The 25,697-nt window shown below is 47.3% G+C and overlaps 1 protein-coding gene and 1 long non-coding RNA gene across 2 annotated transcripts in view; both read right to left on the reverse strand.

Annotated features, from left to right (window-relative positions):
* Positions 1-25,697, reverse strand: part of LOC135821386 (uncharacterized) — a 76,246-nt gene that overhangs the window by 39,404 nt on the left and 11,145 nt on the right. The window lies entirely within an intron of this gene.
* LOC135821396 (uncharacterized) overlaps positions 1,485-25,697 on the reverse strand; it is a 71,621-nt gene continuing 47,408 nt past the window's right edge. The window contains exons 17-31 of the long non-coding RNA XR_010554339.1: positions 18,022-18,213; positions 16,512-16,675; positions 15,256-15,340; positions 14,713-15,000; positions 14,355-14,488; positions 13,845-13,966; positions 13,170-13,361; positions 10,927-12,315; positions 10,402-10,685; positions 10,104-10,143; positions 9,535-9,615; positions 6,974-7,165; positions 5,713-5,806; positions 4,923-5,105; positions 1,485-3,346 (exon numbers count right to left, since the gene is read on the reverse strand). This is a non-coding gene — a long non-coding RNA (uncharacterized LOC135821396). The remainder of the gene's footprint in view (positions 3,347-4,922; positions 5,106-5,712; positions 5,807-6,973; positions 7,166-9,534; positions 9,616-10,103; positions 10,144-10,401; positions 10,686-10,926; positions 12,316-13,169; positions 13,362-13,844; positions 13,967-14,354; positions 14,489-14,712; positions 15,001-15,255; positions 15,341-16,511; positions 16,676-18,021; positions 18,214-25,697) is intronic.

A 25,697-nucleotide genomic window follows, 5' to 3' on the forward strand; every position in this document is an offset into this window, starting at 1 on the left:
TCGTTATTTGGCTTAACCCACCTTTCAGTGCGAAATGCCACACTGATATCCACACTCAGGAATTCCACACTGATATCTATGAATGGAGTTGTCATTGTGTGCAGGTTGTCAAATTTCATTGTCTTTTTGTTTAAACAAATTTGTTTGTTTTGTTTTGCTTTTTCTTTAGTTGTTGTGTCAGGCCAGTGATATCATGGTCTGTGATTTCCCGTATAAGAGGCATACCGGTATTCAAAAAGTACTTCAAAAAGAAGTATATCTATGCGATATCAGTGCACGTCGATGCGTTCTTCTTTCCACTGGTATACGCACTTTTGCCCAACAACACACCACCGATATAATTATGAGTCAATGACAAGATATAATTCATTAATGCGGCCAGTGAGCTAAAGCACGACACTCCGTGACAAATTGGTGTCGGCTGGCACCCGATCCACCGCGTCCAATATTGTTCACTTTATGGTCCCATTATAATTAAATCTTTCCTTTGTATGCTACTAGCACACATGTAGTAACCATGTCAACAATTATTATATTTTACATTCTCTCATGCATGTTTATACATTCTTATTTTTGTATAGTCATACGACACATCCACCCCCCCCCCCCCCCCCAGCACACACGCACACGTGTACACATGCAGCACAACTAGCATGCCCAGTATGTAAAACAAGGAGAAAAATGACAAGTGCATGCAACTGAGTGCTGTCCGCACACACCCAGCAGGTCAAGGACCTCATTTGCTTGTACAACTCATTGATGCAAGCGCTAGCCAGCCACATGCCGGATACGACGAAGCATTTTGTACACATTTTAACCAGTTTGTACACAAAGTCATGCACCGGTATGCGGATCGCGAGGTCCGGTTATGTTGTAGGCATAACATATGCTGCACATCGGTAACCAGCGATTTTCTTCCGGATGGCGAGGGATCCGGATAAACGAGGACCGGATAAACGAGGACCGGATAAACGAGGTCTGACTGTACTACTATTACTACTACAGCATGACTACCCCATAGGGCCACGTGACTCCCTTGTGACAGGGAGCCAGAGTCAGGGTAAGAGAGTCAATGCTGGCAAGTCACATGCCGGGTGAGATCTCGTGGTCGTGGACACACACACACACACACACACACACACACACACACACACACACGCACGCTAGCACGATCCTGCAAGCATGCCCACGTATGTACACACACATACACACACATACACACACACACACACACACCGCACATCGGTGTCTAAAGCTTGATTCACATGAACTCTTCATTTCGTGTACGGGAAACGCGTCGCAGCATCGCGAAAACATTGACTTGAGCTCAACGTCTTGGGTAATTGCGCGATAATTTTCCAGTACGCGAAATGAGGTATGAATCAGCTTTAACAGCACAGAGGTCACGTGACCAGCATGACGCTACACTGTCCACTGAACAATGCAGTGTGCCAGTACACAAACCTGTCTACAGTGTGGAGATATTGAACTACACAAGTACTCGAGTACCGTACTCAGTTTAATGATAATATTATACATTCATGAATTGGAGAACAGCATCCAGTTTTACTATCACTAGTATCAGCTATATGTGGCAAGAGAAGTAGTCAAACACATCACTGGTAATAACATATCACCTGAGTTATGGGAAACAGTAGGAAGAAAACGGGTGCAGAATGGAGTGGAAAATAATAATTTTATGTAGTCCATTGCATGGACAGCAGCAAAAACGAGGCCAGTGGTTATAATAGTGCAACATGGATACGCAGACGAGTATTTGTGTATGAATGTGATCATGAACAAACACACACATCAAGTACCGGTAAACCAGGGTCTTTTCATTTCTCTAGTGAAATTGAAGTAGTCACCAGCAGTTATTACCGCAAGAAAATACCATGAAAACTTCCCTAGCCTAGCTGTGTGTACAATTAAAAATACACAATGATATGTGTGGTTGGGGAAGGATATAGGGGGAGGGGTGATAAGGGGGAGGGGGAGGGGTGATAAGGGAGGGGGGAGGAGGAGGGATGATAAGGGGGAGGGGCAGGGGCGTACGCCGCTCGCCTCCAGGAGTGGTTCCCATGCCACCTGATGAACCAAAATTCCACACAAATTCAATTGAAGTGCTATTTTTCGTATCCCACGGCCGGAGTTTCTGCATCTTCTTCTCAGACTGGGTGAAATTAACATCCACAAGCTGCTGGACGATGTCATTGCTACGCACTTTTGACTTTACGTTTTATGGATGTTTTGTTCAGCATGACGGTTGCATGCAGTTTTGAAAGCTGCCTAAGTTTCCAATCATCTGGAGCAAACATCACACAGGGCAAGCAGAAGCCACCATTGCACGCCGGTCAAAAGACTACCCAGGGTAACTCCTCTAATAACAAGGATAGTTGAAAGTGGCGCTGTTTCCCATCCGTCTGGACACGCACAGGAAATGAAATCCTTCGCCTTCGGTGGCGCACAATGATTATCGACGACGGAGATCTTTTCCGTGTCCGGCAAATTTCGGGGAACTGGATTCCACTGTGGACGTCGACGTTCAGAATATCCCTTCCAACACACTCCCATGTCACTAAAGTAAGTATTGGATGATCCAGCAGCTTCCAACAGCGGTCGCTCTACAGCTTCGCCGACAATTTTTTCCGCAGCGCTGCTCGTTGCATGCAGACTTCGCTTGCAAGTCAGGTGCGTCTGCATTCTCATCTATCGCGTGACCTTTGCCACTAGCACTGGCTACATGCTTTCGGCCTGCTGCTCAAAATAGCTCTGAATAGAGCTCTGGCCCTCTGGATGTCGACGCTTCATTTTTCTTTTCCACAAAGCGAAAGCATCGTTCGAAACACGACCAACTTTGTCGAAACAAACTGCAAAGGAAAATTTGACTCTGAGATCGAGGAATCCGGCGATGTACCTAGTTCAGTTGAACCCAGTTCAGTACGCTGTTACGACTTTCACACCTGGGCTACAGTCACCGTCCTCGGACCGTCAGGCGGACTCGCACTGCATGCACTTGCGCTGCTATCGATAGCGCACTGCGAGCGCTGGGCCTGGACCAAAAACTTCTCTGTACCCATATCGAAGTTTTTTTACTGGTTCCCGGGCATCCCGGGAACCGCCCTATGTACGCCCCTGAGGGGTGATAAGGGAGGGGTGGGAGGGGGGGGGGGGGGGGGACAACGTTACTTCTCCGACAAGGAAGGTAGAAGTTTCAAGACCAAAATAAAAACAATTGAGAAGAGAACAATTATTGATGAAATGGATATGTTCCATCTTCATTCACCTTGTGTACTGTCTGAACAGATAGACATGTACAATGTACATCTTGACAATCCTCTGCATTCTGCATTCAACACAATCAAACAGAAGACAACAAAACAATGACATCAACGTATTACATCATCATCGACCAGCTGATGTGATGCACGAAATCATGATTACATACCAGGAACTACCACTATCAGTTTGTATGATTGTTTTTAATAAATAACAGCATTGGCAGGTTACAAAGAACAAACATTAATTTCTGCATTTCCTGGATCTCAGCAAGAAGGGCATACCGATGTATACACAATGATTTGACTGTGTATGGATGGATAGCAGTACTTGAAAGATAGCACCGGTCTCAGCACCGGTCTCAGCACCGGTCTCAGCACCGGTCTCAGCACCGATCTCAGCTAGTACACTTCCTGTTCTCTGGTACCCGACAGTAGATGGGTTGTGCACAAAAGAAAATTCGTAAGACCATGCCCGTCCGGGTTCGAGAAACGAAAGTTGCCGCGAAAATTCGTCCAAACGCGACCGAAACAGAGCAGATCTACGAAACTAGTTTTCGTCATATGCAGTAAGCAAAAATTCAAATTATCGTGTCCGTTCCCGAATGGAACTCATGACGGCCACTAACACCCGGTAAACCCTAGAGGCAGATGCAGCGCTGCAGCCTACAGTTAACTGGGAACTTGTGGCCAGGCACATGGGGTACATTGATACAGCTAATGGCGTTTCTCGTCACTTGTACCAGTGGTTGTGAGACTTATCCACTCACCCCCCACCGTCCTATGCAGTACATTGTACATACTACTCCCTGTCTTGACTCTATTCGTACCCGCAGCGCTAGCATCGGCCCAATACGAAAAAGTTCGTACGTTGTGCGCAACCTCAAGGCTAACGAATACCGTACTCCTTTAATTGTTTCCTTAAAAATTCGTTACCGGGGAGGGGGGGGGGGGGACTTGGACCCGTTTGAAAACAGAACACGGGATCACTTGTAAACCGGTTGGGAGTATTTTACATGACATGTGGAGTACTGCAGGCACATGCAGTTACGTGGGCAGAGTGTCCAGTGTACATTGTCTATACATATACAGCTGGGAGTAGTACAGTGTTGCTAATGTGTGTACAGTGTTGCTAATGTGTGTATAGTGTTGCTAATGTGTGTACAGTGTTGCTAATGTGTGTACAGTGTTGCTCAATGAAATCCAATAGAGTCACTCTAGTTCGCGCCTTGCATCATACCGCAGCTCAGTGTTCACAGGGCTATGACTGAACAACAGCAGGCGTGTACTTGAGTGAAGTGACTGGATTTCATTCAGCACTACTCTACATAAGCCGTATAAGCTGGGGTTGAAACCGTGCTTCTATTCAAGTTATGCTTCTATTGAAACCATGCAGTTCTACATGTGAACATCATCAATGTACAGTGTACAGCATACATTGGCACACATGTAGTCAGCTAGTACATGTGATTACATTCAAATCAGGATTCTGTGCCATGACTGAGCTTTGGAAAATCAGCTTCTATTCCAGTCATGCTTCTATACAGGTCATGCCTTTCTACGTGACACTACAGTGTATGGTGCTGGTAGTGGTTGACAAGAGCAGTTCTGTATAGACATACACACATCATCAGAAAACCTTACCTTCTAGTAATGAACAGTAGCCAGTAATGTTCAGGTCTCCTACATCAGCAACCTGATCATCCACAACACAGGTAACCATAACAACAGCACCTGAAGAAACATGAGCCATGGCAGGCACAGTAACAGCCGCAGAACCAGCAGCAACAACAACAAAGGCAGCGATAACAGCCGCAGAAACAGCAGCTGCAGCAACAACAGCAGGAGAAAGAAGTCACCGAGTTAGCAACAGCATCAACAGCAATAATAGCCACAGCAACATCAGGTGCAATAGCAACAGCATTGTGCAGGCGGATAAGCAGAGTTGCAGGTGAAGGCACACACACACACACACACACACACACACACACACACACACACACACACACACACACACACACACACACACACACACACACACACACACACACACACACACACACACACACACACACACACACACACACACACACACACACACACACACACACATAGTTGTACACACATTGCTGTATGAAGGAGTGGTCTAAACATTCACAGTTCAACACTCCAGGTCATGATGCATGGACAACACACGGAGTAAAGCATATGAGAGAGTGAGATGAGTAGAAAGGGAAATTTGGAAATAAAGTCATTCCAATGTGCACCATACTGACTACAAAGTCTACAATACAATTACACTGGATCTTTGACTCCTGCCGGGGATGGGGGAGAGAGGGGAGTGGGGGATGGGGGAGGGAGGGGAGTGGGGAGGGGGGGGGGGGGGAGAGCGCTAAGAGATGTGTGAGGAAATAAAATTACAAACAAACTGTACCTTTCCAATATGAACCATACAGTCTTCTGTTCAGTCACCCAAACAAATCATTTCCACAACTAGAAGATGTCCTGCAAGACCACAGCAGAAGCACCTACAGCAGTAACAGCAAACACAGCAATGTGTCGAGAAATCACCTCTGAACCACTCACAACAGCAAACATAGCAATGTGTCGAGAAATCACCTCTGAACCACCAATAACAGCAAATCTAGTAGCAACAACAGCAGCAACAATAGCTGCAACAATAGCTTATTGGCAATGGTACCATCGTGAAAATATAGAATTCAAATAGCTGCAACAACAGCAAGACTAATAACACCAACAGCAAAAGCAGCAGCAACAGCGACAACAGCACCAGAAACAGCAACAACAACAGCAAGAGAAAGAGCAGCAGCAGCAACAGCAGCAACAAGAGCAGCAACAACAGTAGCAGCAGCAACAGCAGCAACAACAGCAACAACAGCAAAAGCAGCAGCAGCAACAGCAGCAAAAACAGCAGCCACAACAGCAGCAGCGACAACAAGAGCAGCAACAGCAGCAACACAAACAGCAGAAACAGCAGGAATAACGACAACAACAACGGCAGCAGCAGGAGCGGAAACAACAGCAGTAGTAGCAACAGAAGAAGCAGCAGCAACAGCAACCGTAGCAACAGCAGACACAGCGACCACAGCAGCAACGGTAGGAACAGCAATAGCAGACACAGCAGCAATACCAACAGCAGCAATAGTAGCAACAGCAGCAACAACAGCAGTAGCAGCAGAAACAGCAGTAACGGTAGCAACAGCAATAGCAGACACAAGAGCAGTACCAACAGCAGCAATAGCAGCAGCAGCAACAACAGCAGCAATAGCAGCAGCAACAACAGCAGCAATAGCAGCAGCAAAAGCAGCAGCAGCAACAGCAGCAGCAATAGCAGCAGCAGCAACAGCAGCAGCAACAGCAGCAGCAACAGAAGCAGCAACAGCAGGAGCAGCAGCAGCAGCAGCAGTAGGAGCAACAGCAGAAGCAACAGCAGGAGCAAAAGCAGCAGCAGCAGCAAAAGCAGCAGCACCAGCAGGACCAGAAACAGCAGCAATATCAACAGCAACGACAACAGTAGCAACAGGTGAAGATAAAACAATCTGCAGTCCTTTCCCCAGTCCTTTTCCCAATTCCACCTGTTTTGATTATAAGTTTGAACACATCTAAACAGGGAAAGAAGAGAGGGGCAAGATATTGTAGTTAACAATAAGATTATATTTTTCTACAATCTGTACCTTTCTGCATTGCAGCAATATCATCCAGGTATGTGTACGTCATCAGAAACCTCACTGATCTGCATACATCTGATTCCTGTTGCCCAGGACCAGAGATGAAGCAGAGGAATAGTACAGCTACTGACAACACCATGAGTCATGATCTCTATCACAGCAGCATCACACTCTCAGCAACTGTACTAGCAACTGCAACTGCAACAGAGGGATAAACAGGCAAGCAGCGGAAACAACAACAGCAACAGCAGCAATAGCATCCGCAGCAGAAGCAGCATGACCAGCACAGCCAACACCAGCAATAGCAGCAATAACAGTGTCAAGACGAACAGCAGCAGCAGCAGCAACAGAGACAGACACAACAGTTTGAACAAGCAGAGCCACCATTCCTTGCTGTCACGAGAAGTAGAGTTTGGAGAGAATGACAGGAAAGAGAAGGAATGAAGGCGTACCTAAAGTGCAAACAAAATGTCTCTTCCAACCCTGTGTATAGCTGGACATGAAAATATACACAGAGAGGCTTACGTACATTGTAGACAAGAGTGGTGACAAGAGTGGAAACAACAACAGCAGCAGGATCCGCAGCAGCAAAAGCAGCAATAGCAATAGCATCCGCAGCAAGAGAAGGAATGAATGAGTCCGTAGAGTGGAAACAAAACGTCCCTTCCAACCCTGTGTATAGCTGGGCATGTAACGAGGAGAAGTTGAAGTGAAACAATTATTCCATGCACAATTCTCCCATTATACAATGCTATTCAGGGGTGGATCCAGGATTTTTCCAAGGGGGGTTCAGTCTTCTTCCGCCCTTATAAAGGGCGAAAGAAACGGGCTTTTCCGAAAAGGGCCAAAAAGGGCGAAAAAAGGGCGGGCACCTTTGGGAAAGGGCTAGAGGATAGGCGTTTTGATCCCATTGTCGAGCGCTCGAAAGCAGGTAGTGCTTCAGCCATTTCAAGGCAGTGTTGCTGCGCTAATTCTCCGCAGAGGTGACGGGTAGTGTTGAAGCAATCCGGAGGAGGACGTGGATGTTCGGGAAAACATCAGCATCGCAATGCACAAGAGCTCGTGGGGTAGCGGGAAGTGCACGAGACTTCTCTGCTGCGTCCTTCCATTTCCTGACCCACTTTCGGATGTCAGTTGATATAGTTGAAGAGTTTGGCAGATCATCAGAGTACGTGTCGACCAAGCGTTGAATGTTGGCAAGTAGGCCTTTCCCATATCGCCCGGCCGAAAATTTCGCCGAAAGTAGACTTTTCAGAATATCGCCGATCTTTTCGCCGAGTTCTGAGATTTTACCAAGAAATCGCCGAATATACATGTACATGTAATAATAATCGACGTGGAGACAACAATTTTATAATAGCAATAAAAAGAACAAACTCTGCAGTCATCGCCACACTACAACGAAGTCATGAAAGTTTACCAGAATTAATTTTCTTGTCACATTCATCAGTGGAAAGTCGTGACTGAAGAGTAACCATGCTGAACAATGATTAAATATACATTCAATGATGTGTTACGAGAACAAAATACAGTGCCAAAATAGAAAGAGGGAAGGTGAGACAATAGCAGTGAAGTGAGAGCTAAGTGCAACGGTGGGTGAAAAACTAATAATTATAACGCTAAAACTGTGTAGTGAGACAAACAATCATGCTGTGCACCTACGTAATAATAATATCTTTATTAGGATGACCCAGAGGCTTGTCGCCTATCAATACCTTATTCCTTGGACTTTTGCTGACTTGGCTCCTAGACTACAAGTACAAGGGGTTCACCGCTTTGAAGGGTGTACATGTACATGTACATGTACATGTACCGGTATATGTATGTGTACCGGTATATGTATGAGCTAAAGTGAAAGTAGTACAATGTACATGTTTTGCAGGGTCGTGGGCAACTGGGCATGACCGCTCGTGTGCGCCTGCGTCATGGCCCGTGGGCGTTTCCCAAATCTGCCGGCCGAAACATTGGCCGAAAATAGTGGTTTTGAAGAAATCACCGATCTTTTAGCCTAATACGCAATTTTCGCACTGAATTCGCCGAAAATTGATGTTTTAGTGCCTCAATAGCATGCAAATACAATTTCTGTAGCCATTATCTGCGAAAGGTGGCTGCAACTTTAGAGCCGAATTTCCACCTTTTACAGAAATTTTCAGCCGATTCTGGCGATTTTTTCAGCCGATCGAAAAGCCGAAAAGGCCAAAACAAATGGCCGATTTGGGAAAGGCCTATTGGCAAGGTGTTCGTCTGAGGATCATATCAATGTACATGTATCAATGTAACATCTGCATGATTCAGCTCGGGCTATATATGCGCTACGGCAGGATCCTAGGAGCAATTCGCAATTCGCAATTCGCAATTCGCATTTTTTGTAAAAAAAAAAAATAAAAAAAAAACTGCACCATGGTCGAAAAAATTTAGGGGGTTCGTTCGAACCCCCCGAACCCCCCCCCCCCTGGATCCGCCCCTGCTATTCCATACGAATATGGATGTCGTGTGATGGGGAGGTGAAGGGAGCGGGGTTGGGGGTGCTAACAGTACAGGGGTGACAGTTAATTAAAACAAATTACCTTCCATTTCTGAACCATCCCGGCATCCGTCCATCAGTCAACAGATCACTTTGCATATGGAGACCTTGGCAGAACAACCCGCTGCAATAAGAGCAACCACGCCAACAACCAAGCAACAGCAGCAGCAGCAACAACAACATTAGCAAAAGCAACAGCACAGCAACAGCACAGCAACAGTACAGGTCTTGCCAGGACAGCAACAGTACAGGTCTTGCCAGCACAGCAACAGTACAGGTCTTGCCAGGACAGCAACAGTACAGGTCTTGCCAGCACAGCAGCTACATTAGTTGGCAGCACATCAATAGCTGCAGTAGCACTATCACCAGTATAGACACACTTGCAGTGGCAGTATCACCAGCAGTAAACGTTACATTCAGAAATGACAGTACATGACCAGCCGTCTTCAAGTTCTCACCAAAACTACCACAGTGTGGTCATGTGACCGGGGATTATTTTCAAACCAGATCCGTGCTATACTAGTTTAAACCCACCCATATATGGAAACAGGAGACGGGCAAGGGAAAGTAGCTGACAAAAAGAAATCCTTCACACACACACACAACCTGTACCTTTCTAAGACTCAGCTCCGCCAGAAAAGGAAGTGACTGCCTGAAGTAACATCAACAGCAGCCACAGAAACAGCAGAAACAGCAGCAGTAGCAGTAGAGTTAGGAGGCAGAAATAGCAGCTACAACAGCAACAGGAGCAGCAGCAGAAACAGCAGCAGCAGCAACAACAGCAAGAGCAACAACAGCGAGAAGCAACAGCAGCAACAGCAGCAGCAAAAACAGCGACAGCAACAGCAGCAGCAACAACAGCAGCAGCAACAACAGCAGCAGCAAGAGTAACACCCAAACACATACACACCTGTCCTGTCCTGTCCTATCGAGCCACTGCCACAAGGGTCACGTGGGCCTGGAGTAGCAACAGGGAGAGAAGAGGAGAACGCTGTCCCACGGCGTCCAGGACACAACAAGAGGTCGTCAGGATTCAGGTCACCTACGACTTTTACCCCTAGACTGACGTATGGCCGGGGGAGAACCTGAGCAGCGGTGTCTATTCCAGCCCTGGACCGAACGCAAGCAGCGGGCGCAGGACGCACAGTGCGCGCCACAACACGCCTCCACTGCGGCTGGGGACTGAGCCACACACTTGTGACGGGCAAGGCCAACACACACACACACACACAAACACACACAAACACACACACACACACACACACAGGAGCAGCAACAGTAGCACAGAAAGCACAGCACAGAAAGACAATGGAGTCAGGAGAAATAGCACCACCAGTAGTAATATCAATGGTTTAATAATACTTCAGAGATTGCCCACTCGTATACATTTTATAAGAAGATGTATAAGTACAGTTGATGATACTCTTTCACATACCTTGTAGTAGTCACATCAATCTGCTACACAGCTCCAGAAATAACAGGACGACCGCTCTGCTGTTGATACGATAACACAAACATATCTGTAGCAGTGCAACGGGAAAATTCAGCAAGAAAAACACAAACAAAAAGCAGCAACATGCAGTTGCATAAATAGCAGCACTAGCAGCAGTAACAACAGGACAAGCACCATCACCAGCAGCAACAGTAGCAACAGTTGCGGGATCATCACCAGCACCAGCAACAGTAGCAGCAATGCCAGCAGCAGTAGCAGCAGTAGCAACAGTTGCGGGACCATCGCCATCACCATCAACAGCACCACCACTAGTAGGAAAAATGACCGGGTCGAGCACTCGTCTGCAGGACAGTACGGCATCATGAAGTCATACGAGGATACAATCAATCACATCCCTGACAAAAAGTCCGGGAGGTGCGCATGGAAGAGACGGGACGCTCTGGTGGGATTTTACGGTATATACCGGTATGGTGTGTGTTGTGAAATCCTAGCCGGTACAAATTTCATGACCCTACAGTACTATAATCACATAATACATTTCTGACTTGTTACTATGGTAAAATTAGAATTCTGCAAACACACCGATATTCGCGTCAATAAATTTTCGCCATTTCCTAGAACCAGGGAGTTTACAGTGGATAATGTTCGCAAAGGACTGTGGCCACTTTCATAAACTCACTGTTCAAATTTGACTTCGCTCTGGTTAATCAATATTCACATTAGGGCCGGGTTCCACTGCGGCTCCGCGGCTCGGCTGCTCCGCGGCACTTGGCGGCATGCAGCGGAGCAGCGCGGTTCCACTGACACTCTTCATTCGCGGTACCGCGAAATCAAAAAAACCTCGTGTTCTGGCCAGCAATGAAATAAAATTAGAATTTTAAAATTCTTGCGTACAAAACAGTGCAAAGTAACGGGAAACAGGTCGAGCCGCGACTGCGGCTCTCAGTTTTTGATCAAGAATCGTAGCAAAAGGTCGCTGTGAGCCGTGGCCTCGCTGCTCCAGCTTGAGCCGCGGTCACTATGGTAATGATGACGTTTCAACCCGCGGATGATGAGCAGCGGAGCAGCGGAGCCGCAGTGGAACCTGGCCCTTACTCTCTTGTCGTGAAAATAGCAAACAATAATGTGTGGTGAGTATTGTACAGTTACCAGTAGTAACAAATAGCAGATTATTAACAATAGAAAGTCTACTTACTCACTTTACTCCAGTCTTCTGGAAGATATACTTGCATTAGAGCGTTCGGCGCACAACTACCACCATCTTTGCCCTCCAATCCTGTGATTTTTCCCGGCAGACGAATGCTACTGAATGCCACCGGGAAATCACGTCCTTTGAATCACCAACAACAGCAAGTATATTAACAACAACAGCTGAAACGAGAATAATATCAGCAACAACAGCAGCAACAATTGCTTTTTGACGACGGTACCATCGTGAGAATAAAGAATTCAAATAGCTGCAACAACAGCAAGACTAATAGCACCAACAGAAAAAGCAGCAGCAACAGCGACAACAGCAACAGAAACTGCAACAACAACAGCTGCATCTGCAGCAACAACAGCAGCAACAACAACAGTAGCAGCAGCAACAGCGACAACAGCAACAGAAACTGCAACAAAAACAGCTGCAGCTGCAGCAACAACAGCAGCAACAACAACAGTAGCAGCAGCAAAAGCAGCAGCAACAGCGACAACAGCAACAGAAACAACAACAACAACAACAACAGCAGCAGCAACAGCAACAGCAGCAACAACAGCAACAACAGCAGCAACAACAGCAACAGCAGCAGCAACAGCCGCAACAACAGCAACAGCAGCAACAACAGCAACAACAGCAGCAGCAACAGCAGCAGCAACAGCAACAGCAGCAACAAGAACAGTAGCAGTAAGAGCAGCAGGACCAGAAATAGTAGCAATGATAACAGCAATAGCAACAGTGGCAAAAGTAGCAACAGCAGCAACATCAACAGCAGACACAGCAGCAATAGCAGCAAGAGCAGCAACAACAGCAGCAGTAGTAACAGCAGCAGCAGAAGCAACAACAGTAGCAGCAGCAGCAACAGTAGCAGCAGGTGAAGATAAAAACAATGTGCAGTCCTTTCCCCAGGACAATTATCCAATTCTACCTGTTTTGATTATTAGTTTGAACACATCTAAATAGGGAAAGAAGATAGGGGCAAGATAATGTAGTTAACAATAAGATTATATTTCTCTACAAGCTGTACCTTTCTGCATTGCAGCAATATCATCCAGGTATGTGTACGTCATCAGAAATCTCACTGATCTGCATACATCTGATTCCTGTTCCCCAGGACCAGAGATGAAGCAGAGGAATAGTACAGCTACTGACAACACCATGAGTCATGATCTCTATCACAGCAGCATCACACTGTCAGCAACTCGACAAGCAACTGCAACTGCAACAGAAGCAGAGGCATAAACAGGCAAACAACAGTATCACCAGCAATAGCAGCAGTAGCAGTTTCAAGATCAGCAGCAGCAGAATCAGTGTCAAGATCAGCAATAGCAGCAGTAGCAGTGTCAAGATCAGCAGCAGCAGCAGCAGCAACAGCAACAGAGACAACGACACAACAGTTTGAATAAGCAGAGCCACCATTCCTTGGTGTCATGGGAAGGAGAGTTTGAAGAGAATGCCATGGAAATGGAAGAGATGGAATTAATGAATGAGTATGTAAAGTGCAAACAAAAAGTCCCTTCCAACCCTGTGTATAGCTGGGCATGTAACGAGGAGAAGTTGAAGTGAAACAATTATTCCATGCCCAATTCTCCCATTATACAATGCTATTCCATGTGAATATGGGTGCTGTGTGATGGGGGGGGGGGGGGGGGGGGTGGGGGTTCTAACAGTGCAGGGGTACTAGTTAATATAAAAAAAGTACCTTTCAAATCTGAACCATCCCGGCATCCGTCCATCAGCCAACAGATCACTTTGCATATGGAGACCATGGCAGAACAACCCGCTGCAAGAAGAACAACCACGCCGCCACTGCGGATAATCCCCCTGAGACAGCAACAGCAGCAGCAACAACAACATTAGCGAAACCAACAGCACAGCAACAGTACAGGTCTTGCCAGTACAGCAACAGTACAGGTCTTGCCATCACAGCAACAGTAGAGGTCTTGCCAGCACATCAATAGCTGCAGTAGTACTACCACCAGCATAGAAACACTTGCAGTATCACCAGTAGTAAACGTCACATTCAGAAATGACAGTACATGGCCAGCCGTCTTCAAGTTCTCACCAAAACTACCACAGTGTGGTCATGTGACCTGGGATTATTTTCAAACCAGATTCGTGGTATACTAGTTTAAACCCACCCATATATGGAAACAGGAGACGGGCAAGGGAAAGTAACTGACAAAAAGAAATCCTTAGACACAACCTGTACCTTACTAAGACGCAGCTCCGCCATCCAGATTTCTGCCCATCATCTGAGTACTCGCTGACACACACGTAACGGATCACTGTTCAGCACATCTGACCATGGAGGAAGCAGCAGTAACCGTAGAGACACTGGCAATGCTATCCGCAATAGACATTATGACAGCACACGAATACACACACACACACACACACACACACACAGAAAAAGAAGTGACTGCCTGAAGCAACATCAATAGCAGCCTTGGAAACAGCAGCAGCAGCAGCAGCAGAGGTAGGAGGCAGAAATAGCAGCAACGACAGGAACAGCAACAACAAAGCAGCAACAGCAACAAAAGAAACAGCAACACACAAAACACACACACCTGTCCTGTCCTGTCCTGTCCTGTAGAGCCACTGCCACAAGGGTCACGTGGGCCCGGAGGGGCAACGGAGAGAGAAGAGGAGAACGCCGTCCTACGGCGTCCCGGACACAACGAGAGGTCGTCAGGATTCAGGTCACCTACGACTTTTGCCCCGAGACTAATGTATGGCCGGAGGAGAACTTGAGCAGCGGTGTCTATTCCTCCCTGGACCGAACGGAATCAGCAGCCGCAGGACGCACAGTGCGCGCCACAACACGCCTCCACTGCGGCTGGGGACGGAGCCACACACTTGTGACGGGCAGGGCGAACACACACACACACACACACACACACACACACACACACACACACACACACACACACAAACACAGACACGAGCAGCAACAGTAGCACAGAAGGCACAGCACAGAAAGACAATGGAGTCAGGAGAAATAGCACCACCAGTAGCAATGTCAATGGTTTAATAATACTTCAGAGATTGCCCAATCGTATACATTTTATAAGAAGATGTATAAGTACAGTTGAAGATACTCTTTGACATACCTTGTAGTAGTCACATCCATCTGCTACATAGCTGCAGAAATAACAGCACGACCGCTCTGCTGTTGATACGATAACACAACCATATCTGTAGCAGTGCAATGGGAAAATTCAGAAAGAAAGAAAAGAAACAAAAAGCAGCAACATGCAGTTGCATAAATAGCAGCACCAGCAGCAGTAACAACAGGACAAGCAGCACCAGCAGCAGCAATACCAGCAGCAACAGTAGCAGCAATACCAGCAGCAGTAGGAACAGTTGCGGGACTATCACCAGCACCAGCAACAGTAGCAGCAATGCCAGCAATAGTAGCAGCAGTAGCAACAGTTGCGGGACCATCACCATCATCATCACCAGCAGCAGCACCATCACTAGTAGGACAAATGACCGGGTCGAGAACTCGTCTGCAGTACAGTACGGCATCATGGAGTTATACGAGGATACAATCAATCACTTTCCTGACAAAATGTCGGGGAGGGGTGCATGGAAGCGACGGGGCTCTCTGGCGGGATTTTAAGGTATGTACCATTACGGTGTGTGTTGTGAAATCCTAGCCGGTACAAATTTCATGACCCTACAGTACTATAAACACATAATACATTTCTGACTTGTTAGTATGGTAAAATTAGAATTCTGCAAACACACCGATATTCGCGTCACTAAATTTTCGACATTTCTTAGAACCAGGGAGTTTACAATGGAAAATGTTCGCAAAGTACTGTGGCCACTTTCATAAACTCACTGTTCAAATTTGACTTCGCTCTGGTAAATCAATATTCACATTAGGGCCGGGTTCCACTGCGGCTCCGCGGCTCGGCTGCTCCGCGGCACTTGGCTGCATGCAGCGGAGCAGCGCGGTTCCACTGACACTCGTTATTCGCGGTACCGCGAAATCAAAAAACCTCGTGTTCTGGCCTGAGCAACGAAATAAAATTTGAATTTTAAACTCTTGCGTACAAAACAGTGCAAAGCACGGGAAACAGGTCGAGCCGCAACCGTGGCTCGCTGTTTTTGATCAAGAATCGTAGCAAAAGGTCGCTGTGAGCCGCGGCCTCGCTGCTCCAGCTCGAGCCGCGGTCACTTTGGTAATGATGACGGATGATAAGCAGCGGAGCAGCGGAGCAGCGGAGCAGCGGAGCCGCAGTGGAACCTGGCCCTTACTCTCTTGTCGTGAAAATAGCAAACAATAATGTGTGGTGAATATTGTACAGTTATCAGTAGTAACAAATAGCAGATTATTAACAATAGAAAGTCTACTTACTCACTTCACTACAGTCTTCTGACAGAAATACTTGCATTAGAGCGTTCGGCACACAACTACCACCATCTTTGCCCTCCAATTCTGTGATTTTCCCCAGCAGACGAATGCTACTGAATGCCACCGAGAAATCACCTCCTCTGAATCACCAACAACAGCAACAATAGCTGCAACGAGATAAATAGCAGCAACAACAGCAGCAACAATTGCTTTTTGACGATGGTACCATCGTGAGAAAAAAGAATGCAAATAGCTGCAACAACAGCAAGACTAATAGCACCCACAGTAGAAACAACAGCAGCAAAAATAACAGCAGCAACGGCAAAGAAAATAACAGCAGCAGTAGCAGTAGCTCCAACGACGGCCGCAAGACTAATAGCACCAACAGCAGCAACAACAGCAACAGCAAAAGCAGCAGCAACAGCGACAACAGCAACAGAAACAGCAACAACAACAGCAACAGCAATAGCAGCAGCAACAATAGCAGCAGCAACAACAACAACAGCAGTAGCAAGAACAACAGTAGCAGCAGGAGCAGCAAAGACAGCAGCCACAACAGCAGCACAAGCACCAGCAACAGCTGCCCCAAAAGTAGCAGCAACAGCAGCAAAAGCAGCAAAAGCAGCAAAAACAGCAGCACCAACAGCAGCAATGCAAACAACAGAAACAGCAGCAATAACAACAACAGCGGCAGCAGCAGCAGCAGCAGAAACAACAGCAGTGGTAGCAACAGAAGAAGCAGCAACAGCAGCAACCGTAGCAACAGCAGACACAGCAGCAATAGCAACAACAGCGACAGCAGCAGCAGCAGAAACAACAGCAGTGGTAGCTACAGAAGAAGCAGCAACAGCAACCATAGCAACAGCAGACACATCGACCACAGCAGCAACGGTAGCAACAGGAATAGCAGATATAGCAGCAATACCAACAGCAGCAACAGCAGCGGCAGTAGCAGCGGCAGCAGCAGCAACAGCAGCAGTAGCAGCAACAGCAGCAGCAACAGCAGCCGCAACAGCAGCAGCAACAGCAGCAACGAAAGCAACAGCAGCAACAGCAGCAGCAGTAGCAGTAGCAGCAGCAGCAACAGCAGCAGCAACAGCAGCCGCAACAGCAGCAGCAACAGCAGCAGCAGCAACAGCAGCAGCAGCAACAGCAGCAGCAACAGCAGCAGCAACAGCAGCAGCAACAGCAGCAGCAGCAACAGCAGCAGCAGCAGCAGCAGCAGCAGCAACAGCAGCAGCCGCAACAGCAGCAGCAGCAACAGCAGCAGCAGCAACAGCAGCCGCAACAGGAGCAGCAGCAGCAACGGGACCAGAAACAGCAGCAATAACAACATCAACAGTAGCAACAGTAGCAACAGTTGCAGGTAAAAACAATGTGCAGTCATTTCACCAGGGCAATTATCCAATTCTACCTGTTTTGATTATTAGTTTCAACACATCTAACTAGGGAAAGAAGAGAGGGGCAAGATAATGTAGTTAACAAAAAGATTATATTTTTCTACAAGCTGTACCTTTCTGCATTGCAGTAATATCATCCAGGTATGTGTACGTCATCAGAAACCTCACTGATCTGCATACATCTGATTCCTGTTTCCCAGGACCAGAGATGAAGCAGAGGAATAGTACAGCTACTGACAACACCATGGGTAATGATCTCTATCACAGCAGCATCACACTCTCAGCAACTGTACCAGTAACTGCAACTGCAACAGAAGCAGAGGCATAAACAGGCAAATTGCGGAAACAACAACAGCAGCAATAGCATCCGCAGCATGACCAGCACAGCCAACACCAGCAATAGCAGCAGCAGCAGCAGTAACAGCAGAGAGACAGACACAACAGTTTGGATAAGTAGAGCCACCATTCCTTGCTGTCACAAGAAGTAGAGTTTGAAGAGAATGACATGGAAGAGAAGGAATGAATGAGTGTGTGAAGTGCAAACAAAATGTCCCATTCAACCCTGTGTATAGCTGGACATGCAAATATACACATAGAGGCTTACGTACACTGCAGACAAGAGTGGTGATCTAGATATGCAGTGGTTAAAACTTAGATAACTCACTTTGTAATGTATAGACAACACTGGTACGAGTATGAGAGTTGTTTGTAATGAGGAGAAGTTGAAGTCAGACAATTATTCCATGCACAATTCTCCCATTATACAATTCTATTCCAAGTGAATATGGGTGCCGTGTGATGGGGAGGGGGGGGGGACGGAGCGGGGCAGGGGTTGGGGGTGATAACAGTGCAGGGGTACTAGTTAATAAATACGAGAGAGCTTGGAAGCTCAGGGCCCTGCGCTATGCTTCGTTGCCTAGCTCCTCGTGCATGTTGTTAGAACTGATGGAAATGCTTTTTTCTTTGATTAGCTACATCATTGGATTCGAAAACCGTTTCAGTGAGATACTGAAGTAACGTCTTCTGCATAGCTATGGGACCGGCGCTGACTCTGCCGATCACGGGCGTTCTAGAGTCGACGGGATGTCTGTCCTGACGTTTCCTGGGACCGGCGCTGACTCTGCCGATCACGGGCGTTTATCTTCTTCTTATTATTATACTGACGGCAACTAACATCCATTCTGATTGCATTTACTCGTCTCCCTACTTCGTATTTCTTTCCAGAGAATCTCCCCATACAGCAGGGAGTCGTTTACATAATATGACTCCCTGCTATACATCTACATGACTGTATAAACGCTATAATTATTATGCTATCCGCCTACATGCGATTCCCGGGCTGGTCGACAGGCAGCCCAGCCAGCCTGCTAGTGGGATCTTGGCCTCGCACACAAATCCACACAAAATGTTACTGCACTGAATGCATTCCCCCGATACACTTCGCATATATATATCCTCATTCTCTTGATGGTACCGTACTCTTAATGGTACGAGACAGGTACGGGATAGCGCCAGGCATGTCGATGGCACAAACAAACAAAAAGATTGTGGCCAGCTATCTTTGCTGGTACGGTACAGTACGGGACAGATACGGGATAGCGCCAGGCGTGACACAAACAAACAAACAAACAAACAAACAAACACCAAATTAAAGCTGTGTGGACCCTGGCTAGCGCCAGACGTTACTGAAGTAACGTCTTCTGCATAGCTACGGGAATAAATGTACCTTTCATTTCTGAACCATCCCGGCATCTGTCCATCAGCCAACATATCACTTTGCATATGGAGACCTTAGCAGAACAACTCGCTGCTATAAGAGCAACCACGCCGCCACTGCGGAAAATACCCCTGAAACAGTAACAGCAGCAGCAACAACAACATTAGCAAAAGCAATAGCACAGCAACAGCACAGCAACAGTAGAGGTCTTGCCAGCACAGCAACAGTAAAGGTCTTGCCAGCACAGCAACACTAGAGGTCTTGCCAGCACAGCAACAGTACAGGTCTTGCCAGCACAGCAACAGTAGAGGTCTTGGCAGCACAGCAACAGTACAGGTCTTGCCAGGACAGCAACAGTATAGGTCCTGCCAGCACAGCAGCTACAATAGTTGGCAGCACATCAATAGCTGCAGTAGCACTACCACCAGTATAGAAACACTTGCACAAGCAGTAGCACCAGCAGTAAACGTCACATTCAGAAATGACAGTACATGGCCAGCCGTCTTCAAGTTCTCACCAAAACTACCACAGTGTGGTCATGTGACCGGGGATTATTTTCAAACCAGATCCGTGGTATACTAGTTTAAACCCACCCATATATGGAAACAGGAGACGGGCAAGGGAAAGTAACTGACAAAAAGAAATCCTTAGACACAACCTGTACCTTACTAAGATGCAGCTCTGCCATCCAGATTTCTGTCCATCATCTGAGTACTCGCTGACACACACGTAACGGATCACTGTTCAGCACAGCTGACCATGGAGGAAGCAGCAGTAACAGTATAGGCACTGGCAACGCTATCCGCAATAGACACTATGACAGCACATGAACACACACACACACACACACACACACACACACACACACACACACACACACACACGCACACAAACACACACACACACAACTCAGACCTCAGACATGCCCATCGGGGAAGCGATGATAGCGAACAGCTTTGTTAGACATAGCAACTTGTGCTGGGATTACACCATTCAACAGCTTGCAAGGCTGATGAATTTACCGCCATTATTTTTAGCCTGGTATCCACCACACAGCTGTTTGAAGCGACTTGTTCTGGCCCGTGAATCCCTATTTTTAATTTTTTTCACACACACACACACACATACAGAAGGAGACGTGACTGCTGCAGCAACATCACCAGCAGCCACAGAAACAGCAGAAACAGCAGCAGTAGCAGTAGAGTTAGGAGGCAGAAATAGCAGCAGCAACAGGAGCAGCAGCAACCGCAGCAGCAGCAGCCACAACAGCGAGAGCAACAACAGCGAGAAGCAACAGCAGCAAAGCAACAGCAGCAGCAAAAACAGCGACAGCAACAGCAGCAGCAACAAAAGCAGCAAGAGTAACACACAAACACATACACACCTGTCCTGTCCTGTTCTATCGAGCCACTGCCACAAGGGTCACGTGGGCCTGGAGTAGCAACGGAGAGAGAAGAGAAGAACGCCGTCCCACGGCGTCCAGGACACAACGAGAGGTCGTCAGGATTCAGGTCACCTACAACTGTGACCCCGTAACTGACGTATGGCCGGGGGAGAACCTGAGCAGCGGTGTCTATTCCTGCCCTGGACCGAACGCAAGCAGCGGGTGCAGAACGCACAGTGCGCGCCACAACACGCCTCCACTGCGGCTGGGGACTGAGCCACACACTTGTGACGGGCAAGGCCAACACACACACACACACACACACACACACACACACACACACACACACACACACACACACACATACACTACACATACACACACACACACACACACACACACACACACACACACACACAGGAGCAGCAACAGTAGCACAGAAAGCACAGCACAGAAAGACAATGGAGTCAGGAGAAATAGCACCACCAGTAGTAATATCAATGGTTTAATAATACTTCAGAGATTGAACACTCGTATACATATTATAAGAAGCTGTAAAGTACAGTTGATGATACTCTTTGACATACCTTGTAGTAGTCACATCCATCTGCTACACAGCTACAGAAATAACAGGACGACCGCTCTGCTGTTGATACGATAACTCAAACATATCTGTAGCAGTGCAACGGGAAAATTCAGCAAGAAAAAAATAAAAACAAAAAGCAGCAACATTCAGTTGCATAAATAGCAGCACCAGCAGCAGTAACAACAGTAGCAGCAACAGTAGCAGCAACAGTAGCAGTAACAGTAGCAGCAATACCAGCAGCAACAGTAGCAGCAATACCAGCAGCAGTAGGAACAGTTGCGGGACCATCATCATCACCAGCAACATCACAGGGGCGTCGGAACCGGTGCGGCTGGTGCGGCCAAAGCCGCACCAATAATTTTGGAAGTTTTTTTTTTTTTTTTTTTTTTTTTTTTTTTTTTTTACATTTTCAACCTTGTTGATGGCTTGTCGACTCTTGTACAGGTACCATGTTTTACATCGACAATGCGGTGTGTCATCAGCATGCATATTCTTATTTCTCATAATATTCGGTAGCATTAAAAATATGGCCTTTTAGGCCCAATTTTCAAAAAAAATCCCGGGGGAGGACCCCCGGACCCCCTCTCACACTTTCGCCGCACCAATGTTAAACTGCTTCCGACGCCCCTGCATCACCATCACTAGTAGGACAAATGACCGGGTCGAGCACTCGTCTGCAGTACAGTACGGCATCATGGAGTCATACGAGAGTACAATCAATCACTTCCCTGACAAAAAGTCAGGGAGGGGCGCATGGAAGAGACGGGGCGCTCTGGCGGGATTTTATGGTATATACCGGTATGGTGTGTGTTGTGAAATCCTAGCCGGTACAAATTTCATAAGCCTACAGTGCTATAATCACATAATACATTTCTGACTTGTTAATATGGTAAAATTAGAATTCTGGAAACACACCGATATTCGCGTCAATAAATTTTCGCCATTTCGTAGAACCAGGGAAAATGGGACCTCAACCAGGGAAAATGTTCGCAAAGGACTGTGGCCACTTTCATACACTCACTGTTAAAATTTGACTTCTCTCTGGTTAATGAATATTCCCATTAGGGCCTGGTTCCACTGCAGCTCCGCGGCTCGCCTGCTCCGCGGCACTTGGCTGCATGCAGGGGAGCAGCGCGGTTCCACTGACACTCGTCATTCGTGAATGACGAGCTCCACGGTTATTTTGCTCCACGGTTATTGACGATGTTTCACCTGCCTGCGCGCATGCGTGAAATCAAAAAACCTCGTTTTCTGGCCTGCGCAACGAAAAAATTTGAATTTTACAATTCTTGTGTACAAAACAATGCAACGTACGGGAAACAGGTCGAGCCGCGACCGCGGCTCGCAATTTATGATCAAGAATCGTAGCGAAAGGTCGCTGTGAGCCGCGGCCTTGCTGCTCCAGCTCGAGCCACGGTCACTATGGTAATGATGACGGATGATGAGCAGCAGAGCAGCGGAGCCGCAGTGGAACCTGGCCCTTACTCTCTTGTCGTGAAAATAGCATACAATAATGTGTGGTGAATATTGTACAGTTACCAGTAGTAACAAATAGCAGATTATTAACAATAGAAAGTCTACTTACTCACTTCACTACAGTCTTCTGGCAGATATACTTGCATTAGAGCGTTCGGCACACAACTACCACCATCTTTGCCCTCCAATCCTGTGATTTTCCCCGGCAGACGAATGCTGCTGAATGCCACCGAAAGATCACCTCCTCTGAATCACCAACTACAGCAACATTAGCTGCAACGAGAATAATAGCAGCAACAACAGCAGCAACAATTGCTTTTTGACGATGGTACCATCGTGAGAATAAAGAATTCAAATAGCTGCAACAACAGCAAGACTAATAGCACCAACAGTAGAAACAATAGCAGCAAAAATAGCAGCGGCAGCGGCAAAGAAAGTAACAGCAGCAGTAGCAGTAGCTCCAACGACGGCCGCAAGACTAATAGCACCACCAGCAGCAACAACAGCAACAGCAAAAGCAGCAGCAACAGCGACAACAGCAACAGAAACAGCAAGAACAACAACAACCGCAACAGCAATAGCAGCAGCAACAACAGCAGCAACAACAAAAACAACAACAGCAGCAACAACAACAACAGTAGCAGCAGCAGCAGCAGCAGCAGCAATAACAGCAGCAGCCACAACAGCAGTAGCAACAACAGCAGTAGCAACAACAGCACAAGCACCAGCAGCCCCAAAAGTAGCAGCAGCAGCAGCAAAAGCAGCAACAACAGCAGTACCAACAGCAGCGTTGTAAACAGCAGAAACAGCAGCAATAACAACAATAGCGGCGGCAGCAGCAGCAGCAGAAACAACAGCACTGGTAACAGTAGCAGTAGCATCAGCGACAGCAGCAGCAACAGCAGCAGCAACTGCAGCAGTAGCAGCAACAGCAGCAGCAACAGCAGCAGCAACAGCAGCAGCGACAACACCAGCAACAGCAGCAGCAACAGCAGCAGCAACAACAACAACAGCAGCAACAGCAACAACAACAACAACAACAACAACAACAACAACAACAACAACAACAACAACAACAACAACAACAACAACAACAACAACAACAACAACAACAACAACAACAGCAACACGAGCGGCAACAGCAGCAGCAGCAGGACCAGAAACAGCAGCAATAACAACAGCAACAGCAATAGTAGCAACAGTAGTACAAGTAACAACAAGGCCAAACGATGGCACCACACAGCAGCTATCTCGGTTAATCCATCAGATCACTGAGAAAAGAGACGCCGGGCAAACAGTAATTGCTTGCTTCTTCGACCTATCTAAGGCGTTTGACCGGGTTTGGCACCAAGGACTGCTTGCAAAATTGGCCCACCTCGGACTCGATGGCAAATGCCTCCAGTGGCTTGCCTCTTATCTCACCAACAGACGACAACGTGTGCAAGTGGAGAGCAGCAAATCAACCTGGCTGAACATTCCAGCGGGGGTCCCCCAAGGCTCTGTCTTGGGGTCGCTTTTGTTCACGGCCTACACAGTTGATCTGCCAACCGCCTGCATAAATGCCAACACTGAGTGCAGCCAGTTTGCCGACGACACTGCCATCATTGCCGCTCGCGAGAATTTTCTAGCCGCAAAAGAGCACCTCCAGTCAGCTGTGACAACCGCGGCACAGTGGCTGAAGGATTGGCATCTCCTGGTCAACGAAAGTAAGACCACTGTCATCCACTTTCACCACACCAACCGGCCACCTCCCAGACCACCATCAATCACACTCAACGATACCAACCTCACTGTGGCCTCAAGGCATCGCCACCTTGGCCTCCTCATACAGCAGAATCTATGCTGGAACTCGCATGTTGACTACATCATCACTAAAGCGACCAGGAAGATGTTCCTTCTCCTGCGACTACGCAATTCCTTAAACACTTCTGCTCTCTCCTCCAACTATGTAACTTACATCCGCCCTATTCTTGAGTATGCTTGCACTGTCCTCTCACCCCTCCCCGCAACCCTGAACGACCGGCTTGAGCGCATCCAACGGCGCGCCACTCGCCTCTGTTTGCATCTCCCCCTCTTTGAGCACAGAACCCACTCCGTGCTGCTGCACCGACTCAAATGGCGATCACTCAGCAGCCGCCGTACCCTCTCCCATATCCTTCTTGCACATAGCCTGCTTCATAGATATGCACCACCACACCTTCTTGCAATTCACCTACCCCGAATACAACCCATTCGCACGCTCAGGTTCCCCCGAACCTTTGAGCTACCCACAACACGTACAAACCGGCTAAGAGACTCCCCCATCTATGCTTCTCCTGATCTCTTTAATAGCATTCCACTCAGCCTTCGGCAAATCAACCCCAGACGAGATTTCAAAGCAAACATCCTACCACTTGTCATCTCTTCCGTATGTACTTGCTCACATTGCTCAGCACATCTATAGCTCCATTGCGCCCAGCCTATGCGATAAACTCCCTATTGCCATCGCTACTGCCTCAGCAAGCAGCTAAACTTTGATCTCTCTGTATCTGATCCCCGTGCCTGTAATTATTTTCTCTTATTGGCCACAGGCCATCATGAGAATAAAAGATTTCAAAACAACAACAACAACAACAACAACAACAAC

The sequence above is a fragment of the Sycon ciliatum genome, chromosome 7, assembly GCF_964019385.1.
Source record: "Sycon ciliatum chromosome 7, ocSycCili1.1, whole genome shotgun sequence".
NCBI classification, from domain to species: Eukaryota; Metazoa; Porifera; class Calcarea; order Leucosolenida; family Sycettidae; genus Sycon; species Sycon ciliatum.